An 8,854-nucleotide genomic window follows, 5' to 3' on the forward strand; every position below is an offset into this window, starting at 1 on the left:
TGTGCACAGTCTTAAGCAAGTCACTTTTCTTTCAGTCTACTGTCTTTAAAATGTAGTAAAAATAATGGAATAAATGGAACAAAGCATTATTCTTGACCACACAGGAACACTTGAACTGTATGTTTTCTATAGTATAAAGATACTTAAACCCTACAGTAATGGAGCTGACAGAACCCTCAGTAACCATTAGACAGCTCCACATCTGTTTTAACATGCTCTGTCTAGAAACTTCAGTGTTCATTTCAGTACCTGGTTTTAAGTTAGTTAATGGTCTTATATTAAGAGAAGTCCTTAATAGAAAATAAAATTACCTTTTCAAATTAGCAATGCCTACAATTCTTCAGCGGAAGTTGAACAGTAATCTGCTTGCATCTTTGCAGCTGAAACACTCCACTTTGTGTGCGGTCACATTAAGCCATCTTACAATGCTTCTTTGTGGAACCAATTGCCTAGTGACATTAGGAATGTCTTTTAAACTCTTATTTTTCTACCCTCAGGCACAGATATTTCAGAAAACATCTTTTTCTCTGTCGAACACTAGGGCAGTGAAATCAACAAACTTGCTCTCACTTACTGAGTATGTCAGATGAATCATTTTAAAGAAAAGTGCATCTGACTCTAGAATTAGTAAAGACTGTCCCTAGTGTTTTTGGGTTTTTTTCCCCCCAAAGATGACTGTAAGAAAAAAATGCACAAAACTTGCTCAGAGTTTCTGCAAATGATTAGTACATCAACCTGATACAAACAGGGAAAAAAAGAGCAACGAGTTTTCCCAAGCTTCACCTGCTTCAAGGTCCCAGAATGATACATTGCTTTCTACAGGTGTTCAACCTGTCTTCAGAGGGCCCCCAACAAGTGTTCAAGTAGAGCCTTTGACAGGTCTGGGCAGTTGCACAGGTGTAAAAAGCGTTCAGTGATGTCATCTTCTTTAGCTTACTCTGTAATCCTAAGAAAGGGCTCTGCAGTCCTTAGGGGAAAAAAACTCCTGAGCTGGATGTACAGACACTTGCAGGCAGAGAGAGAACTGGAAGCTGCCCGAGGGGGGAAGGAAGCACAATGCCAGCCCCTCTCCCCAGTGTCCCGCTGCTGTACGCAGGCAGGGAGCAGGGCCGCTCTCTCGGACCAGGCTTTGCTCCTATCCTCCCGACTAACCCTTTCACAGAACAACCTAAACATTTTTATTTCCCTCTTCGTCCAACCACCAACTCCCCCTGGCATCCTAAGACACTGCATAGCTTCGTAAATGATTGCCTTCCTACACACGCCTTCATCAGCACTGGAGCTGCTTATCTGCATTTCTACTTCGCTGACAGGAACACACTGCCCCGCTGTGACTCTGGAGAGCACAAAGCTTCCTGAACCCCTGACCCCTACCAAAAACCCTGAGCACCAGCGGCTCCTACAAACTCAGCTCTCCAGCGGTGCCTTTTTTTTTCCTTCCCTTTGCACAAACACTATACAGAGAACTCACTCGTAAGACACGCCGGGGTGCTGTGAGAAATCCTGCCACGACCAGCGCCTGAACGTTTGCCAGGCGGGAGCGAGCACCCGCGCCTCAGCTTCCCGCCAGGCTTCTGCCACGCCCAGGAGCCAGGACGGCAGAGGAGGGGTCGGGCATGTTCTACACGCCCCTTCTTCCGCGCGGCGGCAAGGCCGGCCGGAGCCTCCGAAACGGAGAGAATGGGCACGCGCGGCCCGCTCCGCCCCAGGGGCTCCCGGCGGAAGGAGGGCCAGTGTTTGCAACGTGCCCCGCGGGAACCCACAGGCAGTCGGGGCCGGAGGGGAGGCGCCACTCGCGGCGCGGAGCTGTGGCGGAGCCCGTCCCCGCACTGGACCGAGGCGGGAGTGGCACGCTCGCGGCCGTTACCAGGCGGCGGCGGTGAGGAGAGCGCGCACCGTTACCTGGCTGGCTCCCGGCGGCTCCGCGCGAAACGGCGGGAAAAACGAAAGCCGGGGCCGAGCGCCTTTCCGGGGGAGGGAGGCGGGGTGCGAACAGTTCTCGCGAGGCTTCCGCACTGCTCTCACGAGAGCAGGGCTGTGAGGGGCGACCGCCCCGCGGGCTGCCCTCCAGCCCGGGCGGTGGGGCGGTCACGCTGGGGCGGGAGCTGCCGCGCCCGACCGATGTTCAGGTGCCGCGGGCCCCGGCATTTGAGTCGTTCTCGCAGCCCTCTCCTCAGCCTGTGCCTGGCCTGGCGTTTGGGATTTCCAAAGAGAGCAGCCTGAGAAAAGGCAAGGGGACGAACCAGGCTTTGGCGGGTGTCGCGGTGAAGCATGGCAGGCACAAAGCGTTATGGAAAAGCAAGGCTCTGTGTGCGAGCCCGCGTTAAAGCAAACGCCCATGCAGGGGCAGCCTACCTGAAAGAAAGTCTTGCTGGTTTGGAGGTAGAGAGGATCTTTGATGCTCCTGTGGCGGAAGTGGCCTTGCTAGTATTCAGGCTGTGCTGCTAAATCTACCTTTTCCGCAGGGTTTGCAGTCTGCTGACTGCCGGGTTTACACGCAGAAGATGTGTTTGCAATGCTTTCCCCCCGCCTTCTTGATCTCAACAGATGCCATGGGTTTGTCATTTTGGCATACAGCAGAACAGCCGAGAGCATATTTTAATGTTTTATGTGAGTATGAAAACCTGTAGGCTCATATAATTAGTATGCCATAAGGCAGCTGAACTTCTGTGTCACTTTTGAGACTTTTACCAATGCCATTTTTTTGCCCAAATTGCAGATCAATGTTCTTTCATTCATTGGGACCAACCCTGCTATCTGTCATGAGATAAACACCTTGATTTTTAGTTTATAGTTGTCCTTAGTAATGAAATAGAAACAAACCACAGCTTTTCACTATTACTATTCTGCCTTTGCCCAATTCCACTGGACCATTTTGGTATGTATAGGAACACTTGCAGAGACAGCTTAGTGGCATGGTTAGAGGACACAATGGCGATCAGTTTGCAAGGGTCAGTGCTGCAAACCACATACTTTCTAGATTATTAATAGCGGGATGAAAAAAGTTAGGTATTCAGGTATTTAATAATTGTTAGTAACTGTGCCATCTCACTCTTGTTACATTACTCAGATCACTTAGATCTCCAGAAAGTATCATAAATATGGAGTGTAAATAAAAATGAATCTGAAATACTATTTCAACGTTTCTGAAGTATTTTGAAATACTGTCAGACAGAAGTCCAAGACAACCCGTAATTAAGCAGGCTTTAAATCTGTTGTTCACCTTTGTTGAAAATACTCTTGGTTTCCCATCAAATATGTACCTTGAATTTTGAAGTGTTTTGAAAAATCTTGTAGTTAACTTTTCTGCTCATTCCTCACCATTGTTTAACCACTTATTTTTCAACTAAAATAAAACAAATACAATGTTCAGTAGCTCAGCAGCAGATTACTTACATCATAAGTTTGATCCATTATCATATCAGTACACGTATGGTAGAACTAAAATTAACTACATCTTCTGGAAGAAACATCATAATAGGTTGTGATAGACACTCCAGTCTTCTTAAATAATGCTTGTTGGCAGCTTTTTATTCTACTTTTGAAACGCCTATAGTCTAAAAGTTTGTGATGTAGGAAAGTAATCATTTCCTCAGAGGTAAGAGAAACAGATGTCTTAAATATATACACAGGTCTGATAAGTAGCAATAAAGTAGCCCTCTTGCCGATTGTTCAGATATTTTACTATAAACTGGATCTTTCTTTCTACTTATAGGAAGCACTCTGGAAAATAATTATGACATCCCTTTTATTTCCCAATAAACTGTGTGAACAGTTTGTTCTCATATTCTCTCATGTTGAACTTTACGGCAATATAAATCCATTGACTTCTACAGTGTTATCCACTCAACAATAAGTGATAACAGATTAAGACCAGCAGTTGAACTTTGCCTTTATCTCCCTTCCAGATTTATGTGATTTTATGTATTCCATAATCGCATACTTGGCCACCAATTACTGAATAGATCTCTGGCTCATTAAATGTAGTGGAAAACTCCTGAAGAGTCTGATATTCCACATTCATTTATATTGAATGTCTTAAGCTGACTAGTCTAACTGGAACTGCATCTCATTCATCTTGTAAGAATAAACACACACACCTAGACAATAAAACTGTGGGAAACATACTTCACCATTGTTGTGCTTGAACAGATATGAAACTTTCTATAGTGTCATGGCTCATGTCCAGATTTCATAATAACCCTTAATATGGCACATTAAACTAGGTGACAGAATACTTATCCATGAGCAACTCCACAAAAAGGGAATCTAATTTAATCCTAGCCTATTTTTTTTAAACCTGGCTGGTCTGAAATGTTTAATCTTACTAACAGTATGTGAAGTTGTTGATTTTCAGTTACGCTTTAGTGGTAATACCTTCCTTCTTGATGACTGGACTATTTACCAGCAAATCAACTACTGACTGAATTACTGAATTTCTCTTGTAAGAGTAAAATTAGCCTTTAATTCCACGCACACACCCCCCGTCCTTTTGGGCAGGTAGTACAGAGGCTACATCAGTGTTTCTAACCATTCAGGTAGCAGAAGGTGGCCTAGCTCACTGCATATGTGTACAGAATAGGGTTAAAAGAGATTAGCAGGAAGCTTACATTTTTTGCATCTATTACCTTAAATTTAGATGTTAAGATTAAAACCAGCTTTGAATTACACTGGGGAACTCTAATTTAAATGTTTTAATTGTTTTAAACACAATGATAAATATATCACTCTTTTCCTATATGTATAAATAAATATGTATGTCTATATATCTGTATATAAAATACGAAGTCCTTATTTCTTCACATGAGATTCAGTAGATTGCACATATACATACATGGCCAGTGTGCTCACAACCTCCTTGACTTGTGGATCTGCATTGAGGCATAAATATATTGCTTAACTCTTTAGTTATGTTCATTTAATGAACTTTATGTTGCAGTTGCCAATAAGGACATCAAAGGAGCCCAACTTCAGATGCAGCAAATAAGAGCATGTGGCACAGTTCGGCTGCTACCTAAACGGGATTTGAACTCGGAGTGTAGGAACTGGCAGTCCTCTGAACAGTATGATTTCTTAGAGCTGGGAGGGCGCACAGAGCACACCACTGCTGTCTGGCACAGGTAGTTGCTTTCTCTGGAAAAGTAGGGAGGAGCCACTCCATCACCCCCACTAGTTGAATTTGATTCTTGTCAAGCTGCTTGCGTAGCCACTTTTGAAATAGAGCCAAGATCAAATTCCCTGATGCCAATAACACTGTTCACTTTAAGAAACCCTCTTCTTTGAAGTGCTTTCACTGCTCCTCATCTGTAGTCAGAAACAGCCAGGATTTATTCAGCTGAAACTCTCAGGTATTTTAGAGAGCCTTGATGGAATAAAAAAAGCAACCTGAGGGATGCTGTTGCAGGACCCCAGTGCAGTGTTCCTGGTCCTCAGACTCTAAGCAGCAGCACCTATTTGTGTTAGCTGCATGCGGAAATGTTTAGCTCCTACTGATGTTTGTCAGGATAACATGAATAGTCTGAGTAGTTATGCATATTTATCTCAGCCTTGGAAGGCTGTTTCAGGCTTGGAAGACTGAAGTAAAAGTTTACAGGTCTGTGTACAAAATCATGCCACCTACCTTTTACTGTAGTGAACAACAAGAATTCAGGACAGGAAAACAAGCAAAAGAGAAACAACATATGGGAAATGATATTTCACTTACCTTTTGAGAAAAAAAATCCCCAAACAATAGCCCCTGCGCTTCCTGCCCCCTAAAAAAAAGCAGCTGAGGAAAACCCAAATAAAACGGAACACACAAACTGGAGAGAGAGAAAATGTCAAGCAGTATTTTGAAAAACTGATTTATTTGGCTTGAATTTTAAAAATGTGCTGTGTTAAAATCCTGTAGCTTTAGAAATCAAAGCTCTCTTGTAGCATTTTATAGGCTCTACAGAGAGTCCCTGTGCAAACCATACAGTTCAGCCAGCTATATTTTTTCTTTTGAAAATAATTTATTCCTTAGCAAGTTTTCCTTACATATTTGATAGCAAAATCAACAGAGATGATAAAAATTAAACCTTTTTTCCTGATGAATATTTTTAGCTTCTGTGAAAGTACAAAACTTTCTGTATGTTCTTTTCCGTTTTCCCACACTTTGAAGAAAAATTTTTACACACAGTTACAATACTGCTAATGAGAAGGTCATTTGAATCTGCTATTCATTGAGTTTTTAAGCTGCTCAGGAGGCCTTTTTGTTTGCACTCTACAAAAGAATAATAATGTTCATTTTTGCATCAGCCTGGAAATAGCTGGCAATAAACACCTCCATAATTGAAGTTTCCTGTTGTGTGACTACCATGAAGTCTTACATAATCCTGTATAGATATTTTTGTATCTAGTGGTTTATGTCCACTGGGGACTCCGATGTATTTTTTTTGCATCGTGAAAGAGAATGGTAATTGTTTCACTTAAAGATAGACAAAATTAACATTTCCAGGGAGATGGAAGTAGCTATGTGAGGGTTTTAAAAAATGTAGTTACACAGATGGCGAGAAGTTTTACATTTACTTAAGTTAAAGAGTTATTTTGTCCTAACAGGCATGACAAAACCTGTCTTCATTCCTTTCTATTCACCTCAGCAAGTACTTCTGTTCTCCAGTAGTTAATCAGTTACCAGATTCCACAGCTTTTGTTTTCACACTGTTTAATTTTTCTAATTTGACACAGAACCTGTGAATGGATTCAGTTGCAGATACAGGTATAAATTTCAGGTCTTCCTACTCTTTATGATTAGGACTGCTTTTTGTTACCGTTGCCACCACGTTGGCTCATTATAAACAGGTAAATTTCTAATAAATGTATAGAAAGAAAGCAGTAAGAATGACAAGTATGTTTCTTATCTTCTCATGAATCCAATTCAGAATATGTAAATCTAGGTTTAATTAACTCACTCCATAAAATCGAACAATTAAAAAAGTTAGTCTGGCAAGAATTAGTAACCACAGGTCTTACTGTAATGGCACTATGCCTTGTCACGACAGTGCTGTTGTGAGACAGAGATTATAAAAAAACTGTATAAAAGAGAAGACCAATAGGCAACACCTAAGTGACTTGCTCAAAATACTAAGTCATTGGCAGTGGAGTTTCTATCTCTCACTCCTGTGTTTAGTTCATTGAACTGTCTCTCCAGTAAATACTCTTGCAGACAGAGCAGATGATGTTGAGCTGCACACAGAAGGGTCAAAAATCTGCACTCACAAGAATCCTGTCAACAAGCGCCATAGAGACTGGCAGTACTCAGACACATTAAGGAGATAGCCATTACACCACTTCAAGCATAAGAGAAATTTTTGCTTAAGGTTATCTTAAATTAATTTTAAAGAAAGACTTTCAAAACTCACCCTCTGTTTGAATTGTGAAAAGTTCTGTTCTTGATCGGGGTGATAAATATTTACTATTGACTTCCCCTCCAGCTATAAACCTCAAGTGTAAGTAAGATGAGGAAGCCACTGTGGACCACACTAGAGAATGCCGAGAGGAGATCTGCTGCACCTAAGATATATACAATGTGCAATGGATAACCTAATATGCCTTTCATTTAACTGGCTGGGCAGGTTTCTGCATTCTGGAGAGCATGGAATCATACCAGAATTTGTTGGCATAACAGGCCCGTCAGACCGGTTCCCAGGGCGCCCAGAAACCTGCCCAACCAGTCTGCATCAAAGGCCGGCCCAACATGCTGCAGCTCAGCTCAGCTCAGGGAGGCTTCATACACGGTGAATTATTCACGCCTCTGTCAACTCCCAACATACTACTCAGAGAGAATGATGTAGCCTCCAGCAAAATAATTTACTGAGGGGTGGGGGAGTGATACATCCTTGTTAAGTGTAGCAAGATCTTATTGTTATAAATTTTCTTTCATTTTATATGCAGATGCACTGGGCTAGAGGTCTTGCCCAGCATAAGTACAAAGAGAAACAGGAAAGAAAATACCTTTTTTTTATAACACTAACCATACAGACATTATAATCTAATAACACCAAATCTTTAGTGAGACCAGCTAAACACCCCCTCCCCCCCATTATGCTCTAACTCAGATTTATTTCCAGTCCTGCTCTAAGTGTTTAAGTATACCTACTATATGTATAGGATTCAGCATATCTCTGTTACATGTGGGAGACAGGACACTGGGAACTTGCACAGGGAATATCCACCTCTCGACTTTGGTGGAGCCCCAGGTCAGTGCAAGCTCGACCTGAATAGGATATTTCACAGGATATTTCAAGGTAAAACAGGTCATAGAACATGGAATGTGTGGGACATTCTTCCATAACTGTGTGGAACTACTTATGAGGCAACTGCTTCTCCGAAGGGTACAGCAACTGCTTCTCCAAAGGATACAGCAACTGCTTCTCCAAAGGATACAGCAGCTGCCCTATTACAATAGCACATGGGCTGCAGCAGCAGCTGCGCTGCTTCTTTTTCATGGCTGGGGGCAAGAATACTTGCACATCAGTCCTGCATATAGCATAGTTATTCAAGCTGTAGGCAGAGATCAGGATACGCCCCAACAGAAGCCTGCATCTGTGTAAACTTACTGCTTTTTTTTTCAAATACAAATACAGACTATAATTTTCAGATCTCCTGCTGTGATTGTCAGAGATGTTGACTAAAATCATTAGGAATTGTAGAAGTTTAACACTTCTGGAAATGTGATCATGAATCCATACAATCAGTGTGCTAAACCTATGCTTAGGCAGATTCCTATATTTTTTTATTTAGGCATCTAAATTTAAACACTCAGGCTTGAAAAAAATTGGCTCTAGTTACTGTTGTCAAAGGCTCTGAGTAACTGTAGAAACCTGTGTTTGTT

The sequence above is a fragment of the Gavia stellata genome, chromosome 3 (assembly GCF_030936135.1).
Source record: "Gavia stellata isolate bGavSte3 chromosome 3, bGavSte3.hap2, whole genome shotgun sequence".
NCBI classification, from domain to species: Eukaryota; Metazoa; Chordata; class Aves; order Gaviiformes; family Gaviidae; genus Gavia; species Gavia stellata.